Source organism: Sinohyriopsis cumingii, chromosome 11 (assembly GCF_028554795.1).
Source record: "Sinohyriopsis cumingii isolate HCF-2022 chromosome 11, ASM2855479v2, whole genome shotgun sequence".
Classification (NCBI taxonomy): domain Eukaryota; kingdom Metazoa; phylum Mollusca; class Bivalvia; order Unionida; family Unionidae; genus Sinohyriopsis; species Sinohyriopsis cumingii.
In genome coordinates, this window is record NC_142971.1 from 18,219,274 (window position 1) to 18,233,417 (window position 14,144).

Genomic DNA, 14,144 nt, shown 5'->3' on the forward strand with positions numbered 1-14,144 from the left:
GTACACCGCCATTAGATTTAAATAGTTATTAAATGAATAATGGTTGATATTTACGGAAGATCTCTCAGCACAAGTAAAAGCAAAAAACAAGATATTGATTTATTAAAATATGCGACTAAAGATGAAATCAATAATCTTTTAAACTTATCCGGGATTGACCTAGATGAGGTTGTTATTTTTCAAGATCGATATGGTAAGCTAAAAACGAGCAACATCAGATGGAATGATACAGTTCGACGAGTACTCGGTGCGGTCACGGACAACATCCCTGTGTTTACACACAGCGGCAAAATCATAGATTCAAGTATATCGATTGCAGCCATCAGAGATGAAATTGCAAGAAGCGTTTCTAATTGCTTAAAAAGTACCGGTGACACAATGACAGGTGAACTCAGCACGAACGGAAATAAAATAGTTGTTTCAAGAGATCCAACATCCGACGAAGAGGCAGCAACAAAAAAATGTTGACGTTAACTACAGCACCGTAGATAATAAATTAGCCGAGTATGACGTTCACGTAAGCGCGTTTACCAATCTCCGTAGCAACTTTAGAAAACTTAATGAAACCGCAGAAGAATTCTTTGGTACTCCGCTCACCGCTGACATGAAACTTTCTGATATCAAGACGATTGACGTGAAACTTTCTGATACCGAAAAAACATTGAATACGATTAAGAAAACACAAGAGGACATCGTAAGTGGAATTCCTGATATCGTTAACAAAACCAGTCTGATTAAAATTCCACCTGGAGTAACTCCCGAGCATATTACCAACATAGTATACACGGTGTCATCCGGGTTCGCAACATGGTCAAAACAAAATAATACTATCAAACATACCGCAACAGTTACTGGTATATACAAGTTTTCTGTGCTTAGCGTTGCAAAATTTAATATACGTACTAGATATCTCGGGCAGCGCCCAACCGACTTCGGGGTTGCGACTGTTATCATAAATAGCATTTATTTTAGACCCAGCTGATAAAAATTTACAATCACCATCCTACTACTATTGTCTGGAATTTGTAGCTGAAACACCTCATTTGGTTACTGCGTAAAATAATAATGGCACTGACGAAGTCAAACACGAAGTCAAACACAGCGTCAAGAACAACATTACACGTCCAACAATATAGATACGATCAGGTGCGCGAATGGCAATCAGAGTTAAAAAATATAATCAACACATGCACGTTAAAAGTAAAAAAATACAAGCGGCGTGTAGCTACTCTGGATGCGTTAGTTTATTCAGTATCTGCGTTAGTTGCATCCACCGGAGTAGTATTATCAGCGCTGACCCGGTAACAACTGCAGTAGCAGTAACAATATGCGTTTCATCATCGGCTGCAATCGCAGGTGTTTTTAATATTATCGCGAAAAGGATATCAACGTGCACGAACATAAAATACCACGACTATGTTACACGATTAAACACGGCCACAGCAGCATATTCTAAATTATCATCGTTGATATCATCAAGCCTCAACGATGAAGCAATATCAGATTCCGAATTCGCGTTAATGGTTAAGATATACGATGAGGTCCACCATTTGAAAGAAAACGAAAAGAATAATGACAGAACTACATCAGCAGATAGTCGCAAATACAACTCCGGCAAGGACCACGATGATAACAGGAAGTTCTACCAAGCCTGAATTCGGTATTAATTTTCCAACTGCGATTCCGGCAAGTGAGATCGCGTTATCACAATTGCGAGTATATCATAATTGGCCAAATATCAGATCAAAATCATTTGGTGGATTACCAGCAAATCATTCGTTTGTGTTTGCAAATAAAAATAAACCAGATGGTACACCCGACTGGAATGTTGTTGGAATACCAACCGGGTGCTATCAAATCGAAGAGATCAATGAGGAATTACAGCGCAGAATAAAAATATCACGGGTAAAGAATCTAGCAATAACAGCTCATGAACCAACGCTGTCTTCCGCGGTCGAGATAAACTCTCCAGACTACGTCGTGGATATATATCAAAGGTTCGATCAGAACAATATTGGGTTGGCCTGAAGTTGCTCCACCAGCACCACCAATACCACCAGACCCAGTAAAGTCTGATTATACCACAAACTTACATTCATATCCCAATCCTGGTCCATCATATAAACTTACTTTAAATGAATTAACAAAATCACCGTTTGATATCTTCACAATTATCAATCGTGATAGTATGTCTTGGATGTTTTATCGCGACCCGGTCGCTTCTAGATTTATGATGCCATTAAGTCGATTTATTGAAATCTTCGATGAAATTAATCAAATACATAAACAACATCAACAACAACTACGAGAATAGTTTCAAGAACATCTTTTCGATATAACAAGTTCACGCGACAAAATCATCACACAAATAAAATATTTAGATCATCTCGCGACCGATATGGAAATAATTCATAATCGATTAATACTGGCAATAATTAATGGAAGCAGAGAAAAGCAACAATTTTTTAATGCATATTCGATAACAGAATCAGATCTACCAAATTTTAAATTTCCCGGTATAACGCAGCTGAGTTAAAAAAAATCAATCAGTGATGTAATCGATGATTACTTTCCTGATATACTTAACACGATACAGGGAAACACTACCACCGACAACCATTCTCCTATATAACAACGACCCACAAGGACAAGGGCGACATGTATCTCCGGAAATCTTAAATATAACCCCGGTGGTCGCGGTCAATCTTGTGTGTGATGTAATTGATGGAAGCTATGACACAGATGCAACAATATCAAATCAAGCGCAGAAGGGATATATTCTTTACTCGTTCACACCAAAAGACCCTCCCCCCCATATCTGATTGTGCAAGAGCCGATCAATCCGGTCTATCTACGATGTCATAATCCACTGTTATCAAGAATAAATTTCAGACTAACTGACCAATCCGGACACCTTCTGGATTTAAGACATAAGGCGGAAAATATTAATTTATTAGTGAAATCCTAAGGATTTTCGATTAGATCTTCATCAGAGTATTATATAATGTACCACGGTAAACAAGCACTTGAAAACTACATCAAAGAGGTGTTTATGCAGCCTCCAGTCAACACAGTTGACTTGGTTATTGATGAATACGGTAATGAAGGTTTTTTATTGACACAAGAACAGTTAGATGAACTGCGGCGAGAACATATTTCAATGATCACGTGTGACAGAGATCAGATTCTAAATTATGCACATTCCTGCATTAAATTTGATCGGCTTAAGGAAATATTATTTAATTCATCAGATTGATACAGGTAAAAAAAATATTATTTAACTCACCAGATTGATACAAGTAAAAAAATATTATTTAATTCACAAGTAATTTTTTTTTTGTTTTTCACTAAAAATTATTAAATTCACACGATTCTGACTAGTAATTACCCTACCAAAATTAAGAAATCAGTCGATTCACACGATTTTGACAAGTAATCGCCCTATCAAAATTAACAAATCAGTCTGATTGTCAGTAAAAATAAATCTGTCAGTCAGTAAAAATTTACACTGACATTCTACTTTCGATTTCATTTCCACGTCCTTGATTTCCTTTCCACGAACTTGATTTCTAACTTTCGTTTTCGATCGTTTCACGATCTGACATAACCTTTCTCAATTGCCTTACACGAGTATTAATTACCTTTCTTGCTTCGCATTCGCTTGATAATTCCAATCTAATTTTTTCAATTGCACGAATGAGAGAGACAAATTCTTTTACTTGTTCTTCTAGCGATTGAAACATCGTCGTCTGAATTTTCTTTATAAATCTATATTGACCCGGCAACGTGTATGCTCCGTCTTCTTTTCTTTGTTGCAGTGTCTCAAAATCAGAAATAATTTTTTCAGGATTTTGTTCATCAGATAAATTAATTCCGTTTTCTTCTAATTTTTAATAGCAGAAATTACATCACTGATATTTTCGTAATTCATTATATAATATATATATTATATATATATATATATATATATATATATATATATATATATATATATATATATATATATATATTTATTTATTTATTTATTTATTTATTTATTTAAAAGAAAAAAATTACACAAAAAATAAACAGTAGCTATGATGAGTGGTTATCATTTCAATGGATTCCTCACTAGTCTGTGCGTCTTTCATGAGATCGCTGTCCTTTTGAGACTTTTGTCTTCTTGCATCCCATGACCGTTTCTTTTGGCTGACATTCTTTCTGTATGTTTTTTTGTGGGAACCCAAAGTAATTTAGAGCTTATACATCCACGCTACTGTTTATTTTTAGCGGCAAAACGTTAAGGTTGACTGCACATATTCACCCCCCCCAGGATTAAACCCAGAGGTGAGTAAAACACACTCACCACGTACTTAACGTGATGAGAGAGATGTACATGGGCTGCTGGCGCTCCCACTTATATAGAAAAAGCCTATTAATCGGTACCGTCGACAATATGCCTGTTACGAGACTCGAACCACTGACCTTCGGAATGAAAATCAGCCGCGTTACTGCTGAGCCATGGTCCTAATCTACTGGTACTCGATTCGAAAATTATTATATAGTTAACTGTTGACACTTCGCTGAATTTTAGTTCTGAACTGAATTTTAATTCCGAACACAGAAGTCATATTACCTGTGACAAACATAACGCCTACATGTACTGATTTTTTATTTTATCAACGCGGAAGTAATCGTATCGTGTAACCCTACACAAAGACAGAGAATTGTTTGTGGGTTAGTGTATACAGAAAAATTCACCAACCTTGTTTCAGACAGCTACTTTTAGACTGCAAAAAAAACATAATACTTGAATTTAGTTTTATTCGAAATTTATTTATTTCTGGATAATATATTACCTATAAAAGTCAATGACATGTATTGCACAATCTCAACTGAGGTAATTCCATCATTGACTTTTACACAATCACTGCAGAGTTATCTCCGTTATCTGTATCTAGACGTAAGAAAATAAAATTCGCTGATCATAACCATGAGAAAAAGACAATTTCGTTATTTTATTTGCAACACGTTGTACCCCCGCGGAGTTAATACCAAAATATCTGTCAGCCGCGTGCATTGACTGAAATATTTTCTCTTCACCAGTATCTATATTGAAAGATCTGATAGCTTTCCTTCTAATGCTCTTAAACCGACCAGTATCTCCTCGTGCCGAATCTTCGCTCGGCTTGATGGCCGAAGATTCTGTAAAGAATTATTAAGTTTATTGTTATCCATATGATCGATTACAAGACCATCTTTGATCTCTCCGTGAAAAACCTCGAACACGAACCTGTGACAGAGATAATTTTCCCCCAGCAGTAAATCTTGAATAACCTTCATTATCAACAAAACCGACTGGTCTTTTCAACCTACAGTTTCTAACTACACCATTACGATTTTCAAAAATAAATTGTGTAGCCGAACGATTAACAGAACATTTTACAAATGCGATGCCTGAAAACGGTCTAACGGTGTTACGACGTGAGAAAATACACAAATGAGCTGAATCGGTCAAGGATACCGGAGCTACAATAAATGATGTCGCTGAGTTAGAAAAAAACACTAAGATTCCCAATAACCGTGAAACAATAACAGGGGAAGTATTATACGAATCGAAATAGAATCGGAACGGAGCTCCAATAAATATCATTGATCATAATTCTCACGCGTGGACCAGCGCAGTCACAATATTTCCACGAGATCGAACTGTAAGATTTTACTTGTCGGAGAACTCTGGGAGAAACATGTTTGATTTTATTAATGAGATAGGTAAAAACGATCCTGTGTCAGTGTGGTTATTTAAAAGTTCAGATGATGAAAAATATGATCAATTTGTACGCGTTAACGGTAAAATATACCGTAAAGAATCTCTTCATGATGCAATGAGAAAACTTGCGCAGAGATACTCAAAAGATATTGACCGATTACTAACTAATTGTTTCACTGTTCCATCAGTTGCAGCCCACGCTGCCAGAGAAAAAAATTCATGGAAGCCAAAACGATTTGAGTTTCTTGAAGATGTGCGGTTAAGTTGTTGTGAATACGGACATGGTGGATTGTGGAATACCAAATATAATTACAATGATATGATATCAATTGATATGGTTGCGTGTTATCCGGGAAGTTTTCTTGGATACGGAGAATGTTCTGGATATTTTAAAAGATTTGGTCATCCGACTCACAAGATGACGCGAGTGGCCATTAAGAGACCATTACCCGATTTTGACCTGACAGGATTCGCTCGTGTAGTATCATTCGAAATGGCTAAGGTTCTCCATGTTATTTGTTATGTTTGGTTTGGTAGGCATTTTTCAGAAAAAAGCTGGGCACCAATAGTGCTGTTACGATATATGCTTGATTATAAAATACTGATATTGCTGACGGTCACTGAGGCAATTATATCATATCGGGCACAGACCGAAGTTTGGTTACCAACACCTGAATAGGTTGATTGCGAAAGTGATGATTACAGTACATTAATCGCCAATCTCGAACAGAAAAGAACAGCGAAGGATCTTGGTAGAAGAATAATTGGCAAATTTACTCAAGGCGGTGCATATCATCATAAACGACATTATGCACGATTAATTATGGACGATGCTGAATACGATTTTATAATCGCTGATACAACTGCGAGAGATATATTTGTAAGTCGAGAAAACGCTTACTTATGTGATGGAACTCGGCTGGGCACAGTTGTTAGTTATATTGATGGAGAATCACCTCAGCATACTCATTTAAGATCTTCAATGCTCGCTTATATTTCTATAAATTTATTATCGATGATAAATAGATTCCCTGACACTGCGGTTAGAGTTGCAACAGATTCGTTTTACATCGACAAGAAATACCTGAATTTGGTAACTTGTTTTACAACCACTGATACATCGTGGGGTTCGTGGAGAATAAAAAAAGAAATGTTATATAATTATTCCGAATCCGCAGATGTTGAGATGAAAGATGTTATTACAATAATAATCAGATATCGGAAATGTCATGTGTGCCATCTGTGTACGATCCAGTATCCAGACATAAGACTGTTTATCGAAACGGATCGGATGGTTCTGGTAAGACGACTCGAGCGATCGAATTGTTTCGGAATTCAGATATGATCGTGCTAACACCTACACACAGACTCGCGCGAGAGATGAAGCAACGAAGGGTTGACTCATGCACTTATCACAGCTTTTCAGATACAAGGGCGACGCATGGACTCCTGATCGAATGGGTGATAATGTGTGGCGATCACGATCAACCACCATCTTTTGTTGGACCATCTCCACATGATAGGTTAAAAGATTTTTTTGATTATTACGAGGAGATAACTGATGAGTATAGAGCGCTTGATGCAAAATTAAGCGAGTTCAAGAAATTAATCAGACTACAACCGAATAAAATTCAATGTGAAATAATGCGTAAAATAATTTCAGAGACTTCAATGAGCGACTTTTTGCAAGTGTGGAGACCAAACGACTTGATAGTAGCAAGTAGAAAGATAGTCAGAGACACACTTCAACAGCGATTGTTTCAGTTACAACGAGAAAAGTTTCCAGAATTACCAGTGCCGCTGTTTTATAAACCAGCTGATACTCGGCGGCAGAACATAGACGTTGATATACCAAGATCCTCTGAGCAACATAATTTAGTATTAAATGATATTGTCACAGTTGATATCAACGCTGTTGAAGATGCTCTACGCGCTGATAAATCCCCGTGGACGCTAGGATACGCGATGACGATTCATTCATCTCAGGGATTAACCATATCTGATACAGTCGTTTGGATCATTGATGATCGAATCGAATGGTCAAACTTGGTTTACTTAGCGGTGTCCAGAGTCAGAAGAATATCTAAACTGCGGACAATTGTCTTGGACGAGCCAGTGATCAATGACGACGATATATGTCAAGTCGATATAATAAGAAAAAAATTAGCCGGTTATAAACAGAGTGACAAAAAAAATAAACGCGATTTGACCTTGATGTTGAATTTATCAACACGCTGAAACAATAGCAGAATAATCACTGTGCGAGTTGTAATTGTATAATGTTGTGGCAGTATTCGAGTAAACACCCAAGACAATTTACCGTGGATAGAAAAGATAATAGTCGCGGTCATACACGTGAAAATGTGATGCTGACCTATCTTGAGTGTAATCGACGTAGAGGTGCTAGTTAAGTGATCGTGGCGGTATTTGTGTGTCTTCGGGAATTACTTGTAATTGTTCACGTGTAAATCCACGTTAAGGAGCAGTTGAATCCAGCCTGTAGATTGCGGGTCTACCCGTGGATCTTGTTATGTTAGATATCTTGTGTGTCGTAATACTCCAAATAGGATCAGTCGCCCTTTTTCACCACCTTCAAGTTCACCGGGTTCATATAAATATCTTACAGTCGCATTGCCTAATACTGGCTGCGCTGAAAAAATCACGTCGTTGTACGGTATATGTTTTTTATAATTGCATTAATGGGTTTCATGTTCGTTGTTCGAGTAATCTCATTATTAACGCGGTTATCACACCTGGTAACCTTGCAACCCATTCATGAAATCTCTTGTCTTGAATGAATTCCTTGGCATATTGATATCCAAATAACCGCTCAGCAAGTGTTCAGTTAAATCGTTCAACAATTGCCTGATCGCGATGAATCGCAGTATGTCCTCGTCTGATGGTGAAGTTATGTTGCTTCATCAACGATGATACTGGAAAAAGAAATTCTTTGCCAGGATCAACCTGTAGCAGCCGTGTCCATTGTAGACCACCACGTTGATAAATTCGTTCAAACGCAGAAGCAACTTCAGCAGCTGTCTTCGTCAATAACGGTTCTGCATCTTTATATATATTTGCAACATCAACGACGGTTAGCGCGTATTTGTTGTATGTGCTACGATGTATAGTATCATAAGGTAAAAACAGAATATCAGCCTGATGAACTTCATTAAGAACACTAACATCAAAATGTCAAAAGTTAATTTGTTTAGGCGGCGGTAGGTAAATTTGCCATGTTGCTTGTCGTGCTAACCATTTTTCAGCAGTGGCACGCGTAACTTTTGCTGCTTCGGCGAGTATACTAATCGCTGCTCTACCCTTCCAGTATCCTCTTGGGGAATAATCAATCGACTTCATTTATAATCAATTACCAGCACCTAGCGCTAATTTACCTTTCATCGCGGATCTTACTAACCAATTAACTAATGATTCCTTAAAAGATTTATTCGTAATGGAATTTAGCACGTGAATTAATTTCACATCTGCGAGATGTCTATCTTGTAGGTTTGTACTTTTATAAGCAACATCATGAGCGTGACACGCTTTATCAATAGCGTTTATTGGATACTCACCTGGTTTTGGTTGATCCTGATTATCAAGTCTGATATCAAGTCTGGTTCCAGGGCCACAGTAATTATATCCTGGGAGGTGTTTTTCTCCTGGGTATTTAGCCCACGGAGTTCCCGGTAATTTCCCTAATTTTGCTGCAATATCACCTCTTTTTTTAATTTTTTTTTTGGTTGTTTTTTTTAATATTCTCTGACTTTGTCCCTAACTTGTCACCGGGAATAAATTTAAATTCCTTTGTACCACATTTCGTACACTTACCTGTAACCGCTGACCTGTTATTTTTTGTGGTAATAATCGTTAGCTTATCCGTCGGGGTATGCGCTCTGCATTTCACACGATATAAATCCATATTATTTTATATGATATGGATATAATTGATTTCTTAGCAACTCGAAAACGAGAACCGGTCAAGCACCATCCAGCGCTACCAAATTCTGTTAGTATGATTATCATAGGTCCACCTGGAAGTGGTAAGACACAACTGTTACTTAATTTGATAATGAGATGGCTCAAATGGGATAAGTTGTATTTGGTAGCACCATCAGTTGATGATCAGAGATGTTATGATGTACTTAAGGATTTTAATGAAAATGCAAAATCGATAAATGAAAACGAAGACGATGTTATTGAATTTGTAACCGACATCAATGAAGCGCCATCTGTAGAAGATCTTGATGGGTTTGTTAACAATTTAGTTGTGTATGATGATGTAATGCTTGATAAACAATCGAACCCTACTCGGATATTTTCCAGAGGCAGAGACAAAAACACTGATGTGATTTATATAACCCAGCGGTATACACAAATACCTAAAGTGATCAGGGATAATTGTAATATTCATGCTGTGTTTAACGGCGTAGACACACATACGTTGCGAAATATTCCTCAGACCTGGTGTAGCGGCGATATGGACATAAATAAGTTTAGAAACTTCTTTTCACGAGCGCAAGCTACTCCGCACGGATTTATGACAATAAATTTACATGATTCCAGAACAAGATACAGAGTTGGTCTTGATACAATTTTTGGATAATAGCAGCAGGGAGGGCGCGACAACGAGTTGGTTCAATTCTCACCCTCAATGTGTTTCCAAGAAAACTAACTTTGAGAGGGGCTCTCCGGAATCCTCAACGCGGTAAGTTGTTTTTTTTTTCCATCAGTTTAATCCTTTTTGTGGAAGGCTTATTTTGACGTTTGGAACCTTCTAAAGTTTGTAAGGTTCGCCCCCTCTGCTGCTGAAGTTCATTGTGCTACACGTGTTTCAACGCTGAACTGTCACTATCGAGGATGGACTGGGAGGTGTTTTTTGCTTACACGTAAGAGTACGAAAGTGTCCCAGCAATATTCATATACCCCTACACGAACCTATGATACTGATTAGGTAATAAATGCCAATTCTGGAATATTGAATTTGTCTGTAGTCATTTTTACTGTGTTGTAACTGGGCACATCACATATCAAAATTGTCTTTCTGTTTTACATTTAATAAGTAGCCCAAAATCGACATTTATTATCCACTAATTCTTCGTTTTCCTCCTCTTCCTCCTCCTCCTCATAATCATCTTTGTCATCGTCATCATGTTTTAATTATTATTATTATTATTATTATTATTATTATTATTATTATTATTATTATTATTCATGTTGATGGTGGTGATAGCTGGTGTTAGAGTTATTTACCAGAGGTATATCAGAGTACATTGTATTTGTTTTGATTGTAAATGAAAAGAGACCCTCTCCCACTCCGATATGAACTCTCAGGACCAAGGCAACAATTTTGGGTACAAGCGTTCCAGGTTGCCCATGGTTGTTGTAAATAAATATATCATACATAAAATAAAGTACAATACCATACTTGAGGTTTAACCACAATTAGTTTGGAATAGCATCCCTAAAACAGAATACGTTATCATCTTTGTGTTTTTGCACACGTTGTTATCTTCCATTGATAATAAGTGAATCACTTCTCTTGTTCCTACGAACAAGTAACTCAGGAAACGACATGCATATGCTTGTACAACTTTGTTTTCCCAATCAAAATATCTATACACGAGGCTTTTCCTTTGTCAACGGGAGTAGACTAGTTTCTGACTACGCACTTCTCAACATTCGATTTGTAATTATTCTTCCTCAGCTAATACCGTCTGACATAGTGAATATGTTTGCATCATAGACAAGCACAAAGTATAATCACTTAGCGAGGTGAATATCTATTATAGAAGATGTGACCTCCCTCTAGGGAATGTAATTAGTGCATTTCTAATATAACAACCCCTAGACAGGCTTTTGTGAACATTAATGATGAAAGTCAAAGGTCATCTATTTCAATACACATGTAAAATAGTGAAATACGGTATGAGATAATCACATTGTATAAATTAAACAATAAAATATATATGAAAATATATCTTAAGAAATGAGACGAAATGAAGATATGTCTAGTAAATTAATGCTACAACAAGTTAGAAAAAACTGAGACCCCTTAAGTACGCACTCTAGCTAAAAGTGATTTAAGTCACAATTCCGAGAAAATGTAAAGATAATTATTAGTAAAAGACTCATTTAATCAAAATTTAAATGACTATAACGCTTTTTTAAAAAATTATTCAGTGGAAATCTAACCATACTTAAAGACGATCATAGCTTGAAATAGGGGGTTTAACACTGAGAAAGAACGGACTTGACGATCAGAAAAAGACTACCTACCCGGGAGGTGAGCGAGTTGAGTGCATACATTTTACTATAAGACACGGTTTTAAAAGTTCTGAAAAACGGAATATATCATTGCCATTATATATAATAAATTTGGACAGGAAATAAATGAATGCAAGTCAGGTGTGTTTCACGGGATTTAATAATTTGCGTTATACAAAAACCGCACAGGGGAAGCTCATAAATAGATTTTCCTGATTGGGTTAGAAACAAAGGGCTTCTATGAACGTACAAAAATAAACACTGTTTTGGTTCTTTTATTTTCTCAAATGTGTATTAAACACTTGAAGTGATGACTTAGATAAACCGTCAAAATGCAATTCGGATCTACACAGTCATTGAATATACATATATGCTCGTTTAAATTACGTCCGATAACAAATGAGGACGTTAAAATGAATTTGATACGTGAATAAGCATACACATACTAGAAGAGGAAGACAGTGATATGGAAACAGAAAACCTAAATCCTATAGTTTATCAGAAAAACAGACGGAATGCGTGTTTGCATATTAACTATATATCAAGATAGTGATCCTACGAAGATGGAATGTAGCAGATTCCGAACTGGTGTCATGACAGATAAATAAAATTACAGGTAGAAACATATTTGTGATCAAAAAGCTAAACTATCAGATCACAAAGGATTATGTAACAACATTGACAGATATAATGAATAACAGGACTATGTTCAAAAACTATCAACACCAATTAAGCTCTCTTATGTTATCTTTTGTGATTTTTTTAATGAAAACAGGCAAGAGACGAAATGCAAATGCACAACACACAACAAAGTAAGTGTGCGGACTCCAGATGTGCAATCGTACCAGTGGAAACACCAACTTCTGGAGCAAAACCAAATGTTTGTCTAACCAAAGACGATGCAAAATACCTCCTTAGCAACGCAGAACTCAAAGAACTCAAAATGTTATCGTCCGAGAGACAATATGCTCCAAAACACAATCTGGGTCAATAAAAGCAATCACAAATATTATTCACTGGAATTATAAAGTGCTCAAAATATCCCTGGGTTTGAACATTTGGGAATTATAGTGAATTCAGACAAGGGCATTTTGGATTATATTATTGTGATACATCAAAAGTCTGTTAACTAATCATCACACTCCAGTGGGTTTTTTAAATTTATATTATTTGCTGGCCTTTCTTAATGACTGTATGTTATGTATACCTGTATATTTTACTTGACCATGTCCAAAATCAAGTTCAATGTTTACCTAACCAGGGATATTTTTTTTCTAAACAACTTAATACGCAGCTAAATTTTACTTCATGATTGTGGATTAAATATTCAGATCATTATTAATGAAAATATCTTTACCTGAATTTGGGTTAAAAGATAGTCTTGATTCTGACCCTAGAATCTTCTAAAATAGAAACTTTCCTTCGCCTTCCTTTTCAGAAAATGATAATTGTGACTTAACTCACATCGAGGGGTATATTATCTTGTTTATCTAAGAATTACTCATTATTACCTTAATATCTGATGCATAATCAGTCTTATATTGTGTTCAGGTTTTACTTTGTGTGAATTTATTTTTTCAAATTACTATTCATTGCAGTTACAAAGTGTTCAATAATAGTCTTGGACCAGAACACTAATTTGAATTCAGATAGGAATATTTTAATTATGTTATAGTGATACATCAACAGACTTAGCAGTAGACTGCATATTTTTTTACATCAACATTGATTAGTCAAGCAGACTGAACTTTGCTATTACCCGTACTAAGCAAACGGAAAATAAAATTAATCACCACCAATTTATTTATCTTGTGGTATCTAGAGTTGAACGGTGATTGGCCTTCCTCTAAAGTCCATGAAAATTGATATAAGATCAACGCAGATTTGCTGCCAGGATTTTATCTAAAAGGGAAGACTTCTCCTTTCCACTAAAAAAGCTGTAGTAGAAAAAGAAGGGGGGTGAGGAAACAGACAAAGTTCAGTATGTACCTAACTCTTCAACGCTCTTTCTTCCTGCTCCCTTCTGAAAGATCTCTATTGAAGTCAACATCTTTTAAAGATGTCATCTTCAGTTGTATAAGCATTAAGCTGGCGATTGTTTCTGTGTTTAATATGGGTCTAATCTGGGAAA

At 36.3% G+C, this 14,144-nt stretch overlaps 1 long non-coding RNA gene across 1 annotated transcript in view; it reads left to right on the plus strand.

The window, feature by feature from the left end:
- The first annotated feature begins 13,852 nt into the window (after positions 1 to 13,852).
- Positions 13,853 to 14,144, plus strand: part of LOC149787689 (uncharacterized) — a 35,246-nt gene continuing 34,954 nt past the window's right edge. The window contains exon 1 of the long non-coding RNA XR_016424377.1: positions 13,853 to 13,994. This is a non-coding gene — a long non-coding RNA (uncharacterized LOC149787689). The remainder of the gene's footprint in view (positions 13,995 to 14,144) is intronic.